The sequence below is a fragment of the Sabethes cyaneus genome, chromosome 3 (assembly GCF_943734655.1).
Source record: "Sabethes cyaneus chromosome 3, idSabCyanKW18_F2, whole genome shotgun sequence".
NCBI classification, from domain to species: domain Eukaryota; kingdom Metazoa; phylum Arthropoda; class Insecta; order Diptera; family Culicidae; genus Sabethes; species Sabethes cyaneus.
The window spans coordinates 17970001-17992384 of NC_071355.1; the positions used below are offsets into that span (position 1 = coordinate 17970001).

A 22384-nucleotide genomic window follows, 5' to 3' on the forward strand; every position below is an offset into this window, starting at 1 on the left:
TCCATATCGATTTTCTCGTCGTTGAGACTGGACCGCGTTCGTTGCCGACACGTACGGCAAACAGCTGAGCTCGGTCGGTTCAGCCGTGGCGGAGAGCGAGAGCGTAGTTGGCGCCTCTAGTTGGTGAGCGAACCAGGTATGCTGCTGCCTGCTGGTGCACCTTCGCGGCCACCGTCTTCGGCAGCGCACTTTTAGTGCGGTTTTAGTTGTTCTCTAGTGTTGAAGTGGTTTCGCGAGTGCTGTAAAACAACTATTTTTTTTTCGTTTTCGGTCCTACCTTTCCGAGAGCATTTGACTGCCACGGCGAAGCGTGAATCGCGTGCCAGCGCGTGTGTGCTGCTTCTGGCTCTGGGGTGGTTAGTTCTTTGTTTGGTTCCGTTCGCGTTTGTCGCGGTTGCTAAGGAACGTGGAAATTACTTTGAAAATCCTCGGGATAAAGTTTAGTGGTGCCTGTGCCGTGTTAACGTCAGTGGATCCGAGAAACAACCTCAGCAGCCACCAAGGTGAAGGTCCATAGCCTACTTTTATTGTCATTCTGTCATTCATTCTCCTTCGAAAATTACTACAAACTATCATCGAATCGATCTGCTGCTGTTCGGATGGTGTGCATTGGTATTTCGGTTGCCCTCGATTTTTTTTCTGTCGTACTTTCTGTCACCGTGCGTGATCGATTTCACCCAGTTTCGAAGTGTGTGCTGGCGGACTGCGAAAGCAGACTGTGTCCTCGACGGTGTGCAGCAAATTCTCTCCGATATTGTGAAGCTGGAGAAAAATTGACGTAATTTGCCGACGTCTCGCGGTGTAATTAAAAGAAAAAACTACACCGCGGTGCTGTGCGGGGTGCGGTGCGTTGGTGTGAAGGTGTAGTAACAAGCCACCAAATAGACGAGAAGAAACATCAAAACCCGTATCGATAGTGAAACTCGACTCTAGCTGTCTGTGAAACAATCCAAGGATACTGGCTATAGTTGTGTAGTGGAGACAGAAAAATTTGATCGATAAAATTTGTAGTTCGTTTCCGCGTCGTACCGTCGTTGAGGGGTGTGAAGAAAAGGGGATTGGGAAATTGAATTTGCTCGAAAACTATAGTCAATTCGTTCACCGGAGAATACGTGAAAAAAAAAACGGTCAAGAAGTAATAAACAAAGGGAGCTGCTGTTTTTATTCGCTGCTTCGTGGAAAGTGGAGTGTGACATATGCACACGGATTTGTGCTAATGAGTTGGTTGTTTCCATCTGCCTGCCACTGCTGCTGCCGTCGTCGCTGCAAAAATTGTTTTTTACTTTGCTAGGTTTATGTTTACTGATTGACGACGGAGACTGCGGTCAAGCTGCAGTCAGCCAGTCAGACAGTGGACAGCGGAGCCGGGGCACTGCACGCTGCTGGTAATTATCAGTTGATGGAGCATAGCGATGAGCGTGGTCTGTACGTACCTACTATGTATGTATATTACTATTACACCTATCGGGGTGACAGTTAGTTATGAAATCGCACTTTTCAGTCTCAGAGAGAATGAGAGATTTCACGCGATGATACCGTTCGGTTTTGTCATCGTAATTGCAAATTAGGTCGAGCCGAGGTGGACATGTTTTTAAATGCAAATGGATTTTTTTAGAATTAAGACATCGCGATGATGGGCATAATTTGAAGCTTACGACACGTAAATTAACGTAAAATTTACGCTCTTGTATGTTGGGGTTATGTTTGAATGTTTATTCTGGGCGAAGCAGCTGGTACACACATTTCCCGTCAAAGTTTGTATCGTGTTAGTCACATGTTACCATGCCAACTAGTGAAGTTTTAACAGTGCTGCTAGCTGAACTAAACAGTAGCGGTGAGCGCTTCTATAGTTTGTCAATGACAGCAAAGCACTGGGGCCAAAGTCCTTGGATTACCAAAATTGATTTTGTGTTCATTTCAGTTTTTTTTCACGTAACACGGTACCTAGTTCCAAACTTTACGTCAATCAACCAATGACAATGATGAACGGCTTTGGTCAGGGGTTCTATGGACGGCCAGTCCGTAGTTGTCGTTCCAATCATCAATTTTGAAACCGTTTTCCAGCAAGCTGCCGCCCGGCTAGACTAGAAACGTTCCACCTGTGGTGGTGCATTAACCACCGGCTTGGCCAATAACGATTGATTGGTAATTGGTAGCTCAGCAGACAATAATTGTTTGGGGACTTCTTGGAATTGAAGTGGTTGATGAAGTGTGAAACCTTCACATTTTAAATGGGTATAGATTTAATTTATTGGGCAATTTTGAGCTCGCGCTGCTCTACTAATGATCGAAAAAACGTTTTCGGTTGATTGATGTTGTTACGAATGGACACAACATTGGAAATTCGAATGATTAGTTTATTACTTGAACGAACAATTTAAAAAAAGTCAATGATGTGCACTCAGAAGTTAAATGAAAAAGTAGTTTTTTGGCAAACTGACATACGGAAAATTCGCATTTTCATAAAAAAATACTTGTTCAACAACCATTGATTTGACAAATTTTGGAAATAACCCTTGTGTATGTCAACGAAAGTCTTACCAGTGAGTTCCGTAAGGCGAAAGTGACAGCAATACGTTTAAAGAAGAATGGCAAGCTGACGTCGGTGTATACTCGGTTGGGAGCCGTTCATGTAAAGCATACTGTTTGTGGACCTTCATTCGCAATACAGACTGAGGGAGAGCTGAATGAATTTTTGTAACTATATTTTTCTGTATATTTTTGAAGTTATGTGTAGTGTGATGGACTGGAGAATATCGAGAGCAGTGTTAAACGCGGCTCTGGTTACTGGTAAGCTAAACATATGCCACGGTAGTACACAAAGTTTACTGAGTCATAGCTTACTACGAAAATCAGTAATCTAGTATTGGTATCATTGGTTATACAATTGTGCGTACGTAATGACAGTGTTTGTAACGGTGCTAACTGCCGAATCGATCGATCTGACCGAGTGCTTGGCGTTAGAGTTCCGTTAATCCGGTCGAGAGATTCTGCTGATGATCATTTACGATATACCAGATAATGATTGCTCGTCTTTATTGACTGAAAACTGACCGAATTTGCTGTAGGCTACGATAATATTTTCATCGCAGGAAATCTGAACACGGACATGCTTCGCCCAAATACTAAACGTGCAATGTTTGAATCCCTGTTCAGTAGTTTTTCGTTGACGTCTGTTAGTGAAGGGCAAGCCTTTTTTTATAATGAACAATAACGACAATTACACAATTAGACCTAACCCTCTCATCCCAACAGGTTGAAGATACTTTACGCGGTTTAAACCTTTACCGATTTGATATTTGAGCTTGGCAAGCACACCAGAAAAAGTTATGAAGTCTTCTCGTCCCAGCAAACTGATGTCTGTGTTGGAAAAGTGCATCAGAAAAGCGACAAAATCTCCTTAAGCACACGTCGAAGTTTCTTTACAACGATTAAACCTAGGCCAATTTGATATCTGTGTTGGGAAAGTGCGCTACAGCTGTACCGTTCGGTTGAATATGATTTTTATGTTCACTAGCTGACCCGACAAACTTCATGACATGAATCTCGGATGATCTTTGTCACAATCTCGAGTTTTGCAAGCTTCTGAGGAGTTCAACCTTAGATCATTCATTTTGGCAGTTACGTAACTATAAAAGCATACCAGGTAACCAATAAGCATCATCAATGCTATTTAAATGCAGGCCAATAAGCCTTTAAGTCGCCTTAAATGCTACTTAAATGCTATTTTGGCAAAATATATAGCTACTTTACTGATAACCTTCTTATAGAGCTGACAGTGCTGATTTAAAGCTAATTATCGACACGAAGAATTTGAATACAATTTTGGATGCCAATTTGCAACACATATGCAGTTAAATAGCTAATATACAACAACGTGCAGTATAAAATGTAAAGTAAAGTAGAAAACAACTCCCCTGTCCCCTCATTGCATAACCAGAAAGCGGATAGTAATATTCGCCATGATTGCGCAACATTTCGCCGAATATCATTTTGCGAAAAACCTTAAGCGGAATGTACCATTTCACGGAAAACTTTTACGTGGAAAGTACCATTTCGCGATCCTTTCCTTACTCGCTGTCGCTCGTTCCAGGAAACCCAGGTAGACCTAGGAAAACAAATAAACCTAGACAGTAGTGATTTTTGCGGGAAGTTGCCTGCCCCCAGTGGGCGGCGCTTCCGACGGCGAGTCACCGGCAATACTCGCGGCCGTCTCGCCCTGAATGATCTAGTGTTACTATAGATAGTTTTTGTGGTCTTGTTATTGACCAATGTTTTATGGAAGAGTCTCGAATTTCTCGAGTTCGATCAGTTTTTGAGTTTCGCAAAAATTACTGTTTTATTTTTATGAGAGTCCATATCCCCGTACCACAGGGGTGAGAGGTCTCTAACTACCATAAAATAAATTCAAGCCTCCAAATTCTCCCACATGCCAAATTTGGTTCCATTTGCTTGATTAATTCTCAAGTTATAGGGAAATTTGAATTTCATTTGTATGGGAGCCCCCCCTCTTAAAAGGGGGAGGGGTCGTAATTCATCATAGAAAAAAATTCTGCCATCTAAAACTCCCACATGCCAAATTTGGTTCCATTTGCTTGATTAGTTCTCGAATTATGAGGAAATTTGTATTTCATTTGTGTAGAAGCACCCCCTCCTAAAGTGGGGAGGGGTCCTAATTCACCATAGAAAATATTCTTGCCTACAAAAACACCCACATGCTAAATTTGGTTCCATTTGCTTGAGTAGTTCTCGAGTTATGAGGAAATTCGTATTTCATTTGTACAGGAGCCCCCCCTCTTAAAGTGGGGAGGGGTCCTAATTTACCAAAGAAAATATTCTTGCCCTCGAAAACCGTCACATGCAATATTTGGTTGAATTTGCTTGATTATTTCTCGAGTTATGAGGAAATTTGTATTTCATTTGTATGGAAGCCCCCCCTCCTAAAGTAGGGAGGGGTCCCAATTCATCATATAAAAAATTCTTGCCTCCAAAAACACTCACATGCCAAATTTGGTTCCATTTGCTTGAGTAGTTCTCGAGTTATGAGGAAATTTGTATTTCATTTGTATAGGAGCCCCCCTCCTAAAGTGGGGAGGGGTCCCAATTCGTCATAGAAAAAAATTTGGCTCCAAAAACACCCACATGCCAAATTTGGTTCCATTTGCTTGAGTAGTTCTCGAGTTATGAGGAAATTCGTATTTCATTTGTACAGGAGCCCCCCCTCTTAAAGTGGGGAGGGGTCCTAATTTACCAAAGAAAATATTCTTGCCCTCGAAAACCGTCACATGCAATATTTGGTTCCATTTGCTTGATTAGTTCTCGAGTTATGAGGAAATTCGTATTTCATTTGTACAGGAGCCCCCCCTCTTAAAGTGGAGAGGGGTCCTAATTCACCATAGAAAATATTCTTGCCCTCGAAAACCGTCACATGCCAAAGTTGGTTCTATTTGCTTGATTAGTTCTCGAGTTATGCAGAAATTTGTATTTCATTTGAATGGGTGCCACCCCTCTTAGTGGGGGGAGGGGTCTCTAACCATCATTAAAACCTTCCCTGGCCCCAAAAACCTCAACATGCAAATTTTCACGCCGGTCGGTTCAGTAGTTTTTGATTCTATAAGGAACATCCCGATAGACAGACAGACAGACAGAAATCCATTTTTATAAATAAGATATCTATGTATGAGCGTGTTATTCATTTGATTGGAAGAGTTGTGAAAATAGAATGTATTCTGTTATGGCAGGGATGTGTCATGATTGAGAAAAAGGGATCGAATTGGTAAAATGTCATCAACGTGGGGGAACGGAAAGGGTTAGGAATGAAAATAATCTTTGATTGTTATAAGCTAATAAGACAGCAGTAGTTCTGTTCTTGATTGTTTTTTAAATTGTTTCCAAATGCACATTGACGTCAGAGCAACTGACGAAAAAAATACATGCTTTAACTCTTTAACTTTTGTGCTGTTAAAAGCACTGCGATTTATAAAACTTTTCAGCCTGCTTGAAACTATTCTGATTCTCTGGGGAGAGTTTTTGAATAAAATGATGCCTTCTTGCGAGTTATTCGGGATCAAAATTAAGGTATTTTTATAGTAAAAGGTCTATAGTTCCTAAATAAGCAAAGATAGAGGTATACTATATTCAAGAATGTTGTGTATTTTTACTATTTGTACAACTTTGTAAAACAGGAAAAGTCATACAACAACTAAAAAACAGCTAAAATAGAAAAAAACTGATTTTTACGATTTTTCATTTATGAGAAATAGGATTTTTCTATATTTGCTGAAGAGATAGAAGGTTACTGTCTTTAGTAAAATTTCTTGTAATAATATGCTGTAAAACTTTGCAGAACACATCAATGTGTTATATCGAAACTGAAGAAAAATAATTTTTTTTGCACTTTTAGGGGCATTAATCAAAATTTGAATCACGGTGGGCGATATAAATTTTAATATTAAGAAACTCTTCCAAACGTTCCGTAAACCTAAAACCAAGTTTTTAAGCTCAAAGCTAATGCGCACCAAAAAAGGTTCTGGACCAGTGTGCTGTGCCCGGTTCATTGAGCTTTCGATTGACCAATTGAGGGTTAAAATTTAATTTTTAGTAGAAACCTTCGATATTGCAAGGTCTAAGGTGAAGGTCGTCAGAGACCAGCTGTTTTTTTTTACTGATATCAGTACTTGTTTCCACTATCGTTTTGTTTATGCTAAGTTTATGCTGAGTTGCTAGTAGTAGGTAATAATCTGTTATGAACAATTATGAAACGTAGAATCACGTATCCATTTTTGCTGTTGAACTAGATCCGACACTAATTCTATCACAAAAAATGTTGTTTACGTTGAATTTTATTAGCAGAGAATTTTATAAGTATATTTTCGACACTTTACGATCGTTAATTTAATAGCGAAAATTATTGGCCGATTTCATGCTCAACGTAAATATGGCATCACTCCCGTTTCCTTGGTAACGTATCAACAACGACGGTCGCGGATTCGGAATTGCAATCGAAACAAAATAAAGTTTTTCATATCAATTCAAGTGAACAGTTTGGGCAAAATCATTATAATATCTTACCAGATAACTGTTCGGGTGGTAAATTCAAATTTTCTGTGTTTCAAGTTAAGTTTCGCGAGTGATGTGATGAATGGAACGGCCGAAAAAAATTAAAGAAAAATCGACGGCGAAAAAGTGAAACTATAGTGATGAATTTTAATTGGGCAGAAATCTCAGTATTTAGTGTAAGTTATGCCCCAAAAAGTAATAGAACCTATAGAATACAATGTTAAGTGCTTCGAGTTGCAAGATCTTATTACGGCTAGCAGGTTAGTTGAACTAATTTTATTTTTTTGTGATGGTTTCCCGAGTCTATGGGAACATGTTGACACAGTGAAGAAGGGAAGGGAAGGGTGATATTCGGTGCCATACTGACTGCCATAAATGGACTTTGACGACCTTGTCCTTAAGTCTTGAATTTTGAAAAAAAAATTTCGATTTTGTCAGTTTCCCCATTTTGTCAGCCCAAAATTCAACATGGGGCTGACAAAATCTGAACATTACTGTATCAGTTTTGAATAATTTTTTTGTTCCGTTGTTTTTGGTGACATTTTTGTATCTTTTCTATACCACGGGAAGGTGCTCCCTAACATGGGGGGAGGTCCAAATAAGTAAAATGGGTTGCGTTGCGGATGGGCAAATGGCTGAGAGACAAGAAAGCAGATCGATATGGAAGCGGGGTGTTGCATAATTGGCTACGTTGGCAAAACGTTGAGGTAGACTCTTACAAGGGGGGAGGAAAATTCAAATGGGTAAGGGCGTGCGCTTCTCTTGTATTTGGACCGCAGTTGTACAAGTGGTTGAATGACAAGAGGGGATTTTTGAAAGGGGACCCTTTGGGCTGTATACCTTGTAGTTTTTTGTTTCATTGAAGCTTTATTTTTGCATGTAGATAATTTGTAATGAGCTTAGTCAAGTGTGCCAGATTGATATCTATTTCGTCGCAATTTGATACCTTTTCACACCTCTAGTGTACTACTTGAACACGTGAATGTACTAGAACTGCAATGATATTATCATTGCTACAACTGAAGTGTACAAAACCGATGATACGATTCAATAACATCGACCCAAACAAACACTTTCAGCAGTTTATAGCAAAGTAGAAAAAAGAAAACTTTAGACCTTAGACATAAAGGCGAAGGCTTCTCGTGCGCCGGCAAGTTCTCAATTACCCTGAACCGTAATCCGATGCGCAGGTATCCTATTACCTATTATAACAGCATGTAGTGCCAATTGAGAACAATCTATCTAGATTGTAAATTTATTCCGGGTTGGCATCACATTTCCCGACTTACTTTTCAGGGTACTTTCCGACAGCCTAATCAGCGGCTGATACACCCGCCTTCTAATGAGAAACGATTGTTTCAGTGGGACGGGCCGCAGGCCCGCTGGTGCTCGCACTCAATTGACAGCGAATAAAATAATTCGCATTCTGTGAAGCAATTTGAAATCGGCACCGCTTTCAAGTTTATTTATCACTACGCCATCCGACTCGTGGCGGTATTTGGTCGAGAAGTTTCACCTGTTGTCAATGGGCACTTGGATCCGTGGCGACGGCGGGTAACTTTATCCATTGTGGTGATGCTTGTTATTGTTTGTTACTATAGCACCCACCAAGCAGCGTCTCGCGTCATGTGTACTTCTATTCCGTCAGCACAGCAGATTGAAAAGCGACGCATCACTCTCGCCTTCACGGAGGTTTTTTTTTGCTCCGCAGCACTCTGGTACCCTAGAGGAGCTAGGCAGTGGCGCCGGCGGGCGCCGGCAGGTGTGAGAAATAATTCCCTTCGGCTAGCTCACCTCAGCTTTCGCGCCACACCGCGGTGCTGCGCGGCGCGGCGTGGTCTTCATTGTTCAGCCGCCCCGGAACTGGTGCATAATTATTCGGCTTTTAGAGGCCTCTTCCTCCCGGTCGGTCGGCCGATCGTTCGTGGTACTGTTGCGTTGAATGCATTGCTGTTGCTGGTGCTGCGCGAAACTTTCGCCAATTGCATTTTGCTTCGGTGCGAAAATATTTGTGAAAAAAAAGAAAACTGCTCTATTAGGTTGTGATGTTTCGCTAAAATTCCTCCCTTTGATGGGAGGATTTGATGATTTGTGAAACAGTTTAATGTTCGAAAAAAATTTTCCGCTGAACCTCCAGATGTACTGTGGTGACATCAGAGGAAGCTGTGATGAGATCATTTTTTTTTTTTGGAGAAACCAGTAGAAGTAGGCGTAGCCTTCAGTTATTTTCGTTTGCGAGTCATTCCTTAGTTGGGTAATTATGTAAGAGACAACTTTGTATTACATACATCACAATGATGACTAATGTTGTGGATGTTTTTGTTGTCGATCAATCGATTCGACCCCGATAGTGCTAGGACAGGTGCCAAATTGCTTAAACAAGTGCAAACTTTCCTGCGGAAATTGCTTTCTAGGGTTGAATCATACAACTCGTTGAGTGATAAGACTGATAAGACGATAACAACTAATACCTGTTCCCGTTCGCCGTGTGTGCGTGTGTAATGATAAACGATCACATTGTAATCGCTTATCTTATCGCGCAGCGACTAGCATATGGAGGAAAAAATACAGCTGCATCTTTTTGAAAAATTACACCAAGTTTGTCGATAACACGTCCGGTGCGATGTGACGAACGACGTAATCGTAACGGTAGTGCGGCATCTGTCCGATGCCAAGTGAAAGCAATGAATTACGGGACTTTTATCGGTACCCTAAATGTTTGCGCAGTTGCAGCCTGCTTGTCCTTTGTTGTTGTTAAACGTCAATTAAAAAATTGTTTTGTCTCTCCAGAACCGAAGGAGCATGTCCGTTTGGCGAAAGTTGTCAAGGCAATCAACTTCGAACGAATTTCCAGCCATAACAACAACAAAAAATGAGTCGAAAAGTTCGCTACCATGAAAAGTTATGTCAATGTTTGCCCTCACCTGGGCATTAGATTTGAGGAGGTTAGCGATTGAGTGAATCACGTTCGTACTGTTGGCGGAACCACGTCGCGTGAGTTAACCCTCTAACGGGTAAGACCGTCTGTAGACGGCCTTCGGTTTTGGAGCTCCAGAGCCGCATACGAAATTTGTTTTTAATTGGCAACATCGAAAATGTGTTCTGAACAGATTTCTTGACATTTTGATACTAATATCATAACATTCTGACCATGCATTCAAAAGTTATCATCTTTCAAAAACAAAAATTCCGAAAATAATTAAAGCGCGAATTTTCCCTTTTTTACTTTTGTAGAAAAAGGACATCTAGAACAAAATGATTAACCTAAAAAGTTTTTCAATGAGTAAATTTCATGCATTATTTTAATTTTGTAATATATCTGTATTGAAAAAATATCTGGGCAGAGCGTTAGACATGAAAAAGGAAAAAGAGAAATTAGACTTTTTCTTACCTGGCGCACCTCCAGATAATTATTTTTGCATGAAAATCAGAACTTAAGGTTTTTTCGTGTGTACTTTCATGATAAAATAGTCATTAGCTTGGTCGCATCGTTTTTACGGTGTTGCCCGTTAGAGGGTTAAGTTTTTGTATCGTCAAAAAGTTGTTCAACTGCTTATTTACCGTACGCTAGAGTGCGTTTGTTTACAGAGCCGCTGCACCGTTTGATTATAGTGGTTCTCTTTATTGAGTTTCTTTTTTGTCTTATCATGAATGGTGCAATTTGCGAACGTGTCTTTTATTTCAGTACAAAAAAAAAAACGTGGCACTTAGCCAAAACAGACTTTAATTGAAGAGGGTAAACACTGTGAGAAGTGCAGTGTAATTTAATATTCAATAAAGTCGTTCTGACGCGGTCTTTTATTAAACAATGTTTTTCGATTGCTCAGAATTGTGACAATTTATCGACTTGATTTAAATCACATTTTCCGATACTAGTAACAGCCGAAGTGACAAATTAAGTTTTACTGCACTCTTATTGTAATTTTGATGACCAATTTTGGTCATAAAGCCATCATAAGACTATGATAAAACCGAAATTGTTACTCAGGAGGCAGGTAAACTTTCCATGCAAATCACAGTACAAGTCTCATAAGTCAGCATAAAATAAATAAAATCAATAAGTAACCTCCGCTGTTTTTGCACTCCGACCCTAACCCTTTATTGTTCTATACACGTTCATAACTATGGACGCAACAATCATCCCTATTGTGATGAATGAATCTTTAGTACAATACTTTATAGCTCATTAGAGTGTGCACCTTAATCAAGGTCGACGTCATAAATTTGGCTTGGACCCCTTTTTCTAAATGAGGCGTGATTTGAAATCGCAATTTATATTAAAATCTAGACGCTTTAAAAGTGCACAATCGCTAAAGAAAAGTGCATTGGTTATTAAGGTTTACGGATTGTTCAAACCAAGACTATTTAAAGAGAAATCGCCTTTTCACAGTACCGATTGTGCACTTTTGATGAGTTTTCAGATTAGAGTTATGTCCCATTTGGACCAGCAAAATTTTGTACATGACCCAGTTTATGTACTTATAAAAACGAAAATTATTACGGTCGAACTATCAAACTACTAAAGGCTAACATCAAATAGCATCACGGAAAAGACGCTGTGGAAAATTACCTAGTTGACCGCTTCTTTTCAAACTTTCAAACAATGAAATATAGCCCATTAGTAAGTTATTGGCATATTTATTTCATTCAAATTCAATACTATAACTGTATGCTCACACCGTACGCTTAACTCCACTAATAAGGTTTTGTACATCTCGCTGCAGTGTCTTCTATACGGAAACCCACTTTTTTCATGTGTTCCTCAGGTTTGATCTCCTTGGGATACTTCCCAGTCTGCTTGTTTGGTCTCCTTGGGACGCTTCCGAAGTGCCTGCTTCATAATAGCCCAGTATTTTTCGATGAGCCTTAGTTCGGCTGCGTGCGTGTATCAGGTTTATAATGGTTTTTCTCAACTGTATTTTGTCTTATTTGCCTAACAATTCTGAAGTATGATTGAAAAAGACTTGAAGAATTTACCTTTAAGCGGTTTTACTTTCCCGTTTACCGTTAGAACTCTATCTTATAACCCTTTAATTTAATCTAATTCAAAATGTGCACCAAAACCAGAGGAAATGAGATAAGTGGATTTTTTTTAATGAAAAAGAAAAGCAAAAGTCTGTCAAATATTTTGAACACTCCTTTGTCTGAACAGTCAGCAAAGTCACAAAATCACGAAGATATATAGGATAGTGATGTCCAGTGGCATACGTATGAATTCCAAACAAACTACATTTCCTCCGACGTCCCGAAAGAATAGGGTCCTATTTTGGACAAACGTTACGCCTCCTCTATTTTGGACATTTTCCATTTGATTTTGCCGTAAAAGTCCAAAACAGAGCACGCGTAACGCTTGTCCAAAATATATAAAGCACCCTAAGCGACGGAACGGAATGACATGTTATGGCATCTACCCAAGTAACAATGTGAGTTTTATTGTACTCTTACGGTGGTCTTCAAGACTAATTTTGGTCTTGAATGCCATCATAAGAGTGGAATAAAACCCAAAATGTTACTTGGGTAGTCTATTCTACGACAAACGATCATATTCTTTAGGTCATGATATCAATGTGCTATATGACCTACTACGATTATTCCTATGGATTTGGCACTTCGTTGACGTTTTCGAACGAACGAGTCATACTAGGAGGACAGAGTGTAACTACCTTGCAAAAAAATCAGAGGGGTTGTGCACAAGACACGAGGTGACGTAGGACTACGTAAGTTTCTTTGTAGCGATAGTAGGATGTATCCATGTATCTAATAATACGATTCTTCATGTATACAAGCTACACACGTAACGTTTATCAAAGTAGTAACATTGTATAGGTTCAATCCTCAACCAATCCTTTGGAGTTATATCCATGAATTGATTGAACCTATATTATTAAAACGAAACCAAGTCACACTAAACCAAACAGTAAATAAATTTTTATGATCTGTTTCTACATTGAATAGTGCTTTTCCTCTGGTAAACGGAAGACGGTACGCGCGAGTTTTCAAAAAGCTGAAAATTTTGCGCAACTTTTCTGCGGCTTACAAACGAACACTGATAATAAAGCATTTACAACCTGCAGACGTTTTGGAAGTCGCAGAGAATGTCGCCCGTAACCAGAAAACTTACTTACTTTCCGTCATTTGTTGGTCGTCCGCAATGGCGAAAAATTCAACTTTTCCCTCGTTGCCTGTGTTATTATGGTATTAACTGGGCAAGAAAATATAATAAACTCTTCAATCGTTCCGCGGCCCTTAAAAGGATCGATTGTTTGATTATCATAACTCCAGCTTGCAATAAACTTGCACTAACGCACTTAACATAATTCTCTGTTCGGTAAATTGGAATACCGATAACCGCAAACCAGGCACGGCTTGTTGCAACGGACCAACCGGAAAGCCTCAGCAGCTATGCGATCGACGAAGCCGTTCGTGTATGGTCCTGAGTCACGATGAAATACCACTCCAAGAATCATCATTCTGGTCGTCGTTGTCGCGAGCAGCATATTTCCTGCCAATTCCAGAACTTCAGCAGCCAGATATTCCATCATGGCAGCGAAACGAGTGCTCCAGCTCCAACACACGCTCAGCATACTTTCCTTTCCTCAGCAGCCGATGAACACGACCGACCGGGAACTGCAGACGTGCACGAGTCGAGCGTGACTCGTTTGCCCTTGGTGTTTCTTCCTTTGTCGCGTCCATCCAGACAATGAGATCAGCTCAGCTAGCGTTTGAATAATGCTGTTCGCCGGCTTATCTCGTGTTATGTACCAGAGCAAGCGACAAGAATCGGCCACACCTATTTTTCATGGTCCTTCATTCTACACCAGGCTTCACCAGTGAGCCGTTCGCCTTTTGCTGGCAAAGAAAAATTACGCTACGTATTATTACTGTAGCATTGGTGATGAATAAATTTGTGTTGCTAAAGAAAACCGAGTGAAAAGCCCGAAGTTACAAGTTTCCTAGGTTTCATCAATTACCGAAAACCGTTCTTTGAAGAACGAACAAATTCTTATATGAAGATGCAAAAGATGTTACTAAAACTATTTCATTTTATTAAACCCATGATTTTATGCATTTTGACGCTTGACCGAACACATTTACTTGGAGCTGGTATATTTCTTGTGGCTGTGAACAGAAGCGCGAAAGGTGATCGGTTAAAATTATTTCATAAAAAGCGAACAATTAGAATCAATCGAATTAAATAGAATTAAAATCAGTGAGCGAAAATTTCTCTTCATGAACATTATGTTTCGTCCTTGAGAGAACATTTTGTCGACGTGATATGTTGGAAATTTAGGCCTTCTTTTCCATCTTCCTGGGCAACAACAAAACAGCTGATGTTCGGAAAAACACTTCTCTGAGCAGTGGTGACACCGGAAAGCAATTTGTTGAACTCTTCGTTGTTACGGATGGCCAGCTGCAAGTAACGATTATTCTGATCGTTTCGTTGTCGCGAGCAGCATATTTCCTGCCAATTCCAGAACTTCAGCAGCCAGATATTCCTTCACGGCAGCGAAACGAGTGCTCCAACTCCAACACTTACTTTCAGCTCAGCATACTTTCCTTTCCTCAGCAGCCGATGAATACGACCGACCGGAAACTGCAGACGTGCACGCTCACCGCTCGTGTTGCCGTTGGTGGCACATCTCAATAAGGAATTTTCAAGCCAATTAGCAATCAACGAGAAAGGGTAGGATTCCATTTAATTCTCTTGTAACTTTGTTATAGTAGATTAAATGGAACTTTCTCGGTGCATTCTGAATTGTACCAAGACTTGTTCGATAATAATTGGAAATTATTCCAACCAATCACAAAGCGACAATTTCTAGTACGATCGAGTTGGAGTATTTTCAATTTTCCAATGACGCGCATTGAAAATCAATAGTTTTCTATATTTTCAACATTTTCCAAATCGATTTTCCGATCAATTGGTGTAAATATCTTGGAAATCTATTGAAAATTGATTGAATTATAAGCCGAAGTATGAAAACGCATTTCTACTTTGATGACGTCATTTCTAACAACCAATCACGAAGCGAGAATTCTGGTAAAACATAGGTTCCTTATTTTCAATTTTTCAATAGTTCAACATCAAGAATCCATACTTTTCTTTATTTGGGTTAATTCTTAGAAAATTTTCCGATCGATTGGTGTAAGAATATTGAAAATCGATCGGAAAACCGCTGAACTATTAGCGCTTAAAACCTACCATTTTTCGTGACGCTCGCATTTTTCGATTTTTTGGAGTGACATTCTGTCTCAAAACTTGCCGTAAGACGTAGTCCTACGTCAAAACTTGGTTACCTTAAGTAATTCAAACAAGTTTTATTCAAGCGCAGTTTGTCTCCTTCCAAAATAAGTTTAGATGAATTTACCGCGCTCTTGGAAAAATCTAATCTGCTTTGTCCTGTGCATGAAATATTAGTTTTATTATCGGTTTATGCTAGTGGATAATTTGTTTTCAATTTGGCAGCTATCAGCAAAAACGATATTTTCGAGTTTTATTTGTATTCATTTTAATAAACCAAGGTCTGCAGATACTTTTCTCTCTCTTATAGCTATTGGGACCGGTTTAGAACATAACGTCTTTGAAATATTTGCCATATCTTGCTTGTTTTATTTTTTAAGAAGCGAACCATTTATAATAGTTTTAAAGGATTCTTGGAAGTCACTATAAATAGATATCGAGGAAAATTACAAGTTTTAAGTGTACTTTTGGTAATATTCTTGAGAACATTCTTTAGTGTGGGCCTCTCTTCATTAGGAGTTTCATAAGAGTTTTATCGTTGTTTGCAGGTTGCAGTTTTGTAGAATTAGAAAGAAGGTTTACTACCGGTTTAAAGTCGCAAGTGCTGAAAACTTCCTCAAGTGCAAGCTAAGCTGCATTTGATACTTAGGAAAACAACAAAATTGGACTAAAATGGCGCTAAAATCCAACAGATTTAATGCCACAGAAACCGCTTGTTTTGATACTAATTTTGGGATTACCTACGAACGGCCGAAACACAAATGGCCGAAATAACGAATGGCATAATATATCAAATGGCCGAATCACGAATGGCCGAATCACAAAAGGCCGAATCACGAATGGCCGAATCACAAATGGCCGAAACACGAATGGCCGAATGTCATATTCGACCGAAAATATTCATAGCCTTCAACATGCGCAAACGTTGGGTACATGCTGTCCTTACTCGCTGCCGCTCGTTCGGACTTAACTAAGGGATAATCCCTAATAGACAGTAAACCTAGGAAAATGCATGCACCTAAATAGTAGTGGTTTCTGCGGGGGGGCTGCCCCCCCGCAGTGGCCGGCACTTCCGACGGCGGGTCACCGGCGTACACTCGCGGCCTACGGCCGTCTCGCCCTGAATCATCTAGGAAACATTTGCTACTAACACGGTAAATACGACTCGCACCTTATAATGTAGGTGTATTTATAATCAAGAAATATGAGGTAAAAACCAGTGTAAAAATTATCTTTCGTAGATATATGCTTATATTATAATTGTAATCTTATTCTTACTGTCATGGATTTTCATAAAGAAGTAAATGCAGTAAACTACAAGTTTATTACCAAATTACTAAAGCGGCCGAAATATTTCATTAAATATCCCGCCGTGTCCATCTTTGTTGACCGCACATAGCAAAGCCAACAGTTGTGTCCATTGTTGTTGAACACGGTTTGCTTTCCGCACGTTAGTTGGTAGTTGTCCTGTGAAAAATGAATGCATCCGGCGATTCATCCGATGTTGCTGGTTTCAACGACGAAGAAAGTGCACCTGTCGTTAAAATTGTGTTGTCGCAGAGAGGAAAACCGATGGGATACTATTCAATAAAAACAAGCAGAAGCGGAATGCTTCTTATGCTTTTTCATTTCACACAAAATATAATAAAACAAATATACACGGCCCAAGCAGCACACTTTCCTCATTTCTGGTTACAGCAACTTATTTATGACTGAAATTAGTCGTTAATCGGTTACCATAACTAGTTTATAAAAACTGTGCTAGTAGGGAGACTAAAACAACATTACTCGACCAATACAGACATATTCATGGCGGTAAAACGGCTGCAGGTTTGTTGATAAAGTACTTTTATTTGGTGTTTTTAATGTAATAAAAATTCTAGGCTTTGTCTTTTCTGCCGCAAAATCGGATACAGGAGGCGTACGACGCGATAGAAGGAACGATGCCTGAAGAATTGGAGAATTTCCTTACATATTTTTGGAATACTTACATAAGTGGGAGGAACCGGAACAACAGGCCATTGTTTCACCCCGCTCTGTGGTCAAATTTTAAGCCTGCCATTGACAAGCTACCGCGGATCACAAACAGCTTGGAAGCATGGCACCAACGATGAACAACCATTGTTGGTTCCCATCACCTGTCAATGACCAGGATCATCACAGAGCTGCGGGTGGAGCAAAAGTCGATAGAGGGGAACATCCTTAGAATTCTTCAGGGGGATGTTCCGAATTCGCGCCGAGAAATAGACGAAAAAATCTACTCGAAATGTGTTAATGCTCACAAAATGAGCAGCAAAAATTTCGTTGACGCGGTTGCGCTTTTATTAAGCGCTAAACAAAGGCGTTCGTAAAGCATGTTTTGTTTGTTTAATAGTAGTAGTTTGTTTTTTGTTTGATTAAAGTTATTTGTTAACTACTTGCCAATTCATGGTTTTTTATTAAGTATTTAGGCATTTCGAAAAATTTCGGCCTTTCGTGATTCGGCCATTCGTGATTCGGCCTTTCGTGATTCGGCCTTCTGTGACTGTTATTGAAATTCGGCCATTTGTGTTTCGGCCATTCGGTACCAGCCCTAATTTTGTAATGATCCGACCACGGGGAAAAAGGCCGAAAAACACATAAGCATTCCAGTGCGGTGTGGAACAACCTCGAAAGAATAAAACGCCGCTCCTGTAAAAACACGATTTTTAAACTTTATGTAGCTATTTCTCAGAAACTACGTAACGTATTGGAACTAACTTTTTTTTTGTTTTGTTGGTAGTAGCGTGGCAAAGACTTTTATAATTTTTGAGCTTTGTAGCAGAAAACAACCAGAGAAAAACTACAAGGTACACAGCCCTAAGGGTTGTATGAATGGGTGACGTAGGACTATATAAGATCATTAGATCAAAGACTACCCAAGTAACAATTTGGGTTTTATAACACTCTTATAGTGGCATTTAAGACGCTTGTTACATAGCAGAAAATATGGCACATACGCAAAAATTTCTATTTTATTTATATGAGAGTCCTTATCCTCCTACCACTAGGGTGAGGGGTCTCAAAACATCATAAAATAAATTCATGGCTCCATAAACCACCACATGCCAAATTTGATTCCATTTGCTTTAGTTTGCCATTTGATTAGTTCTCGAGCTATGAGAATATTTGTATATTATTTGTATGGGAGCCCCCCCCCCTCCTAAAGAGGGGAGGGGTCTCAATTCACCATAGAAAAATTCTTGGCTTCTGAAACCTACACATGCCAAATTTGGTTCCATTTGCTTGATTACTTCTAGATTGATGAGGAAATTTTTATTTCTTTTGTATGGGAGCCCCCCCCCCCCTTCTTAGAAGGGAAAGGGCACTCAGTACACCGTAGAAAAAAATCCTACCTTCTAAAACCCCCACATGCTAAATTTGGTTCCATTTGCTTGATTAGTTCTAGAGTTATGAATCAATTTATATTTCATTTGTATGGAAGCCCCCCCTCTTAGAAGGGGAAGAGGTCTCAGTACACCATAGAAAAAATTCTCACCTTCAAAAACCCCCACGTGCCAAATTTGGTTTCTTTTGATTGATTAGTTCTCGAATTATGAGGAAATTTGTATATTATTTGTATGGGAGCTCCCCCCCCCTCCTAAGGAGGGGAGGAGTCTCAATTGACCATAGACAAAATTCTTGGCTTCTGAAACCCCCACATACCAAATTTGGTTCCATTTGCTTAATTAGTTCTAGATTTATGAAGAAATTTGTTTTTCATTTGTATGGGAGCCCCTCCTCTTAGAAAAGGAAGGGGTCTCAGTACACCATCAAAAAAAATCCTACCTTCTAAAATCCCCACATGCCAAATTTGGTTCCATTTGCTTGATTAGTTCCCGAGTTTTGAGGAAATTTGTGTTTCATTTGTATAGGAGCCCCCCCCCCTCTTACCCCGTCCATAAAATTGCTCTCTCGACACTCCTAAAATTGCTGGTCATTTTATCTTTCCAACGACATATAAATTGTTCAGTTTCGTTCAGTAGTTTAGTAGTTATTAGCATTTGAATTCTTTCATTCCAACGTTACACTTCTATTTTCGTTTTCACAAAGTGCTACCCAATCCCATATAGTAAACAAAGACGTAGTCCTACGTCAAAAAGAGAAAGAAGATTAAATTTTATTTTAACCGCCACCTTTTTTCCTCTTTTTCTTTTTTCTCTGACTGTATTTTGTTTACAAAGCGGGATCTGCCTCGCAGTTGTCGGTCTCTGTCGGGTTTTCTGATAAATATTGTTTTCGTTAGTCTCTCATTCGGTATCCTTGCTACGTGGTCAGCCCATTGCAGCCTGTTGTGTGCTGGTCGTTTCCTAATGTCCGCATCTTTGTAGACTTGGTATATTACATGATTCGTACGCCTGTGTCACACTCCTTCGTTTAATATGCCGCCAAGAATTGATCGCAGGATCTTACGCTCCACAACGCCAAGAGCTCGTTGGTCGCCGCGTGCCCTGTTGGCAGCCAAATTCGATAGTCCGTCACCTTGCTTCAAACCATCCAGGGTCACAAACGAATTCAATATTTCTCGTTATATTGACGCTTGATTTTGAACCATGAAGAGTAGCACATATCAGTCCAATATGTTTTGTTTAAAAACTATGTTCAAGCATAATCCGCCACAGCTCATTTCGTTCAACCTAATCGTACACCGTCTTAAAGGCTGTAAACAAATGAACATTTATTCCGTCATGGAGCGTCCCTTTCGAAAACAGCACTGGTATTCGCCAACACAGGTTGATCTGCTATGCGGGAGAGCATTGTCTTGTTCACTATTAAACAGTACACCGAAATGTTGTTTCCAACTCCTAGCCACCTCCGATCTTTCGGTAATGAGGTTGCTCTCCTTATCGTTGCACTTAACAGGAGTTGGCGGTTCGGTACGGTACGGTACGGTTCCTGATTCCGCTGGCCGTTAAAATGTTTAAATGTTAAAAAAAACCTTAAATACCAGGAAACTAAATAAAATCACACATAAAAAATTAACTTATCGGCAAAAAGGCTGGGCGAGATCTCGCGTAATTTCGTCTTACCGATATCGAACGAAATTTGGCGAAATTTACCATACCCTGAACTGTATTTTAGTTGTGATCTACCATAAGATCTAAGGTAAATTTCTTCTGACAATTTCGTTAAATTTCGATAAACATGATATTTCGTGAAAGGCATGGCAAGTTTGGACATGCCAGTGTTAGTAATATAAATCGTGATATTTTTTTGATTTGGAGCTCTGCTGTATGCGGTATTGATCAAGAGGTTAATTGAATTCTCCATGACTTCTTCGAAACATAACTAATTAATTTTAAAATTATGATTGCCTTTCTGCGTGGAGCCTAGAATCGGAATTTATTGAGCCAAATATCCTATTAGTAGTAGGTATACTACTTTTTGATCTAGTTAAGATCCAGTTGAAAATACTTATGTCGCAAATTATGTCTGAATTATACTAATCATTTAACATATATTTCTACACATCAGTCCTTCTAAATGGACAATTGTGAAGTGAATCGCGAGATAATGATACCGACTCAGTATCATTTCAATCTATCCGTGCCTTCAAGAAAATGGTCGTTGAGCTGTTTTTAATTGATTTAGGTCTCATAATACCGGGGGCTGAACCAGGCTGCTGCAACCTAATAGTTTGCCTCAGTTTGCCTGTAAAAATGCGTGAACGTCAGTTTAGTACGCCATTAACCCTTTACGAGATCGTGTTTATTGCACAATCTATTACGAAAGCCGTTCATTTTTGTTTTCGCAAGTTATCCTATAAACGGGTGGAGCAATTTCGCCGAACAGGCACCCGAACCTACTTAAACCGATCGTCGAACTGTGCTGGTTGGTTTATCATCGAGGTTTAACAAAAATAAACCTAGAACGACCTGCCAGTTTTTGTGCGCGAATGGATATCACCCGATTATTTTCTACTCTTATGGGAAATAAAGTGGTTAAATGACTATAACGACTATAGCTGCAGTTGGTAATTCTTTTCAACAAGGACACTTGCAGTCGAATTAGCTATACTTTAAATGTAATAACATGACCTTCTGAGTAGAATTGAGTCATTATTTTCTTGCATAAAAAGTGGTAACATAAAAGTAGTTAAGCAACACTATTATAACAGTCATCAAAATCCCATCTTATGATCAGAGCAGATGCTTTAAGGGGCATCGAACCGTTAAAAAAGTAAATTAATTGGAATTGAAGTACTTGAGGACGTTAATTAACATAACTGGTCCAAATCGCATTTAGCAAAGCGGCACTTTTTCTAGCGCTTCACTATAGATAAAAACTGTATCCAACGGTTTTATAAAAGCCAAGAATGCAGCGAACCCATCATCAAGTCTACTTATCCTATACCTACGATTAGGAAGCATTTTTTTCTTATTTGCTTTCCTGATCTCATCATGCTAGCCATTTACCAGCCACTCCAGGCCAGGCCTAGCTAGCTAGCTGTAACGGGTCATCGGAATAAATTTATAAAGTTGATTTAAGCTTTACCCGTTCCACCAGTTTCGTTCGGATTGGTCAGCTAGCGAGTCATACCGTGCCGCGAAATTTGCGTAATCCACCAACCACACACCGTCACTACATTTCCCCTTCCCTTTTCAACCTTTTCAGTCGATGTGATCTTGAATCTTGAATCCATCCATCCCATCGAGAGGCCAGATGGCGACCGGCCGTGAATGTTCGATCAGCGAACCTTTTGACGAACTTTTGCGCGGCTCCGCTCTCCTGTGGCTTTGGCTGTGACGGTGGCTGTGAGTGAATCATCGTATCGCGCACCGATCCAACACGTATGACGAGGACTGCCCGGGACGATTTGCGATTTAACTCTGCCTGCCAATGTCAATAGCTCAGCAATTCGGTTCGTCATACTAGCCGTGCGTGGCAACTGCCCGGTAGTTCCGTGGAACAGAAGCGGCTCTCGCAGTTCAGTAAAAAAAAACAGATAATCAAGCTTTTTAAACTTGCATATTAGCTTGGCTGTGGAACGTTATTAGGTTCATAATTTTTTTTGCATCAAACAGCGCGGTAGTTTAGTTTCCGCGGAACCAAACCGACCGACCG

General features: G+C 39.9%; 1 protein-coding gene across 4 annotated transcripts in view; it reads left to right on the top strand.

The window, feature by feature from the left end:
- The first annotated feature begins 200 nt into the window (after positions 1-200).
- Positions 201-22384, top strand: part of LOC128744755 (bicaudal D-related protein homolog) — a 121513-nt gene continuing 99329 nt past the window's right edge. For 2 of the 4 annotated variants that reach the window (XM_053841972.1, XM_053841974.1), the window contains exon 1: positions 201-509. The gene's annotated coding sequence lies outside the window, so the exon portion shown is untranslated. The remainder of the gene's footprint in view (positions 510-22384) is intronic. The other 2 variants (XM_053841971.1, XM_053841973.1) reach the window with 1 other exon arrangement.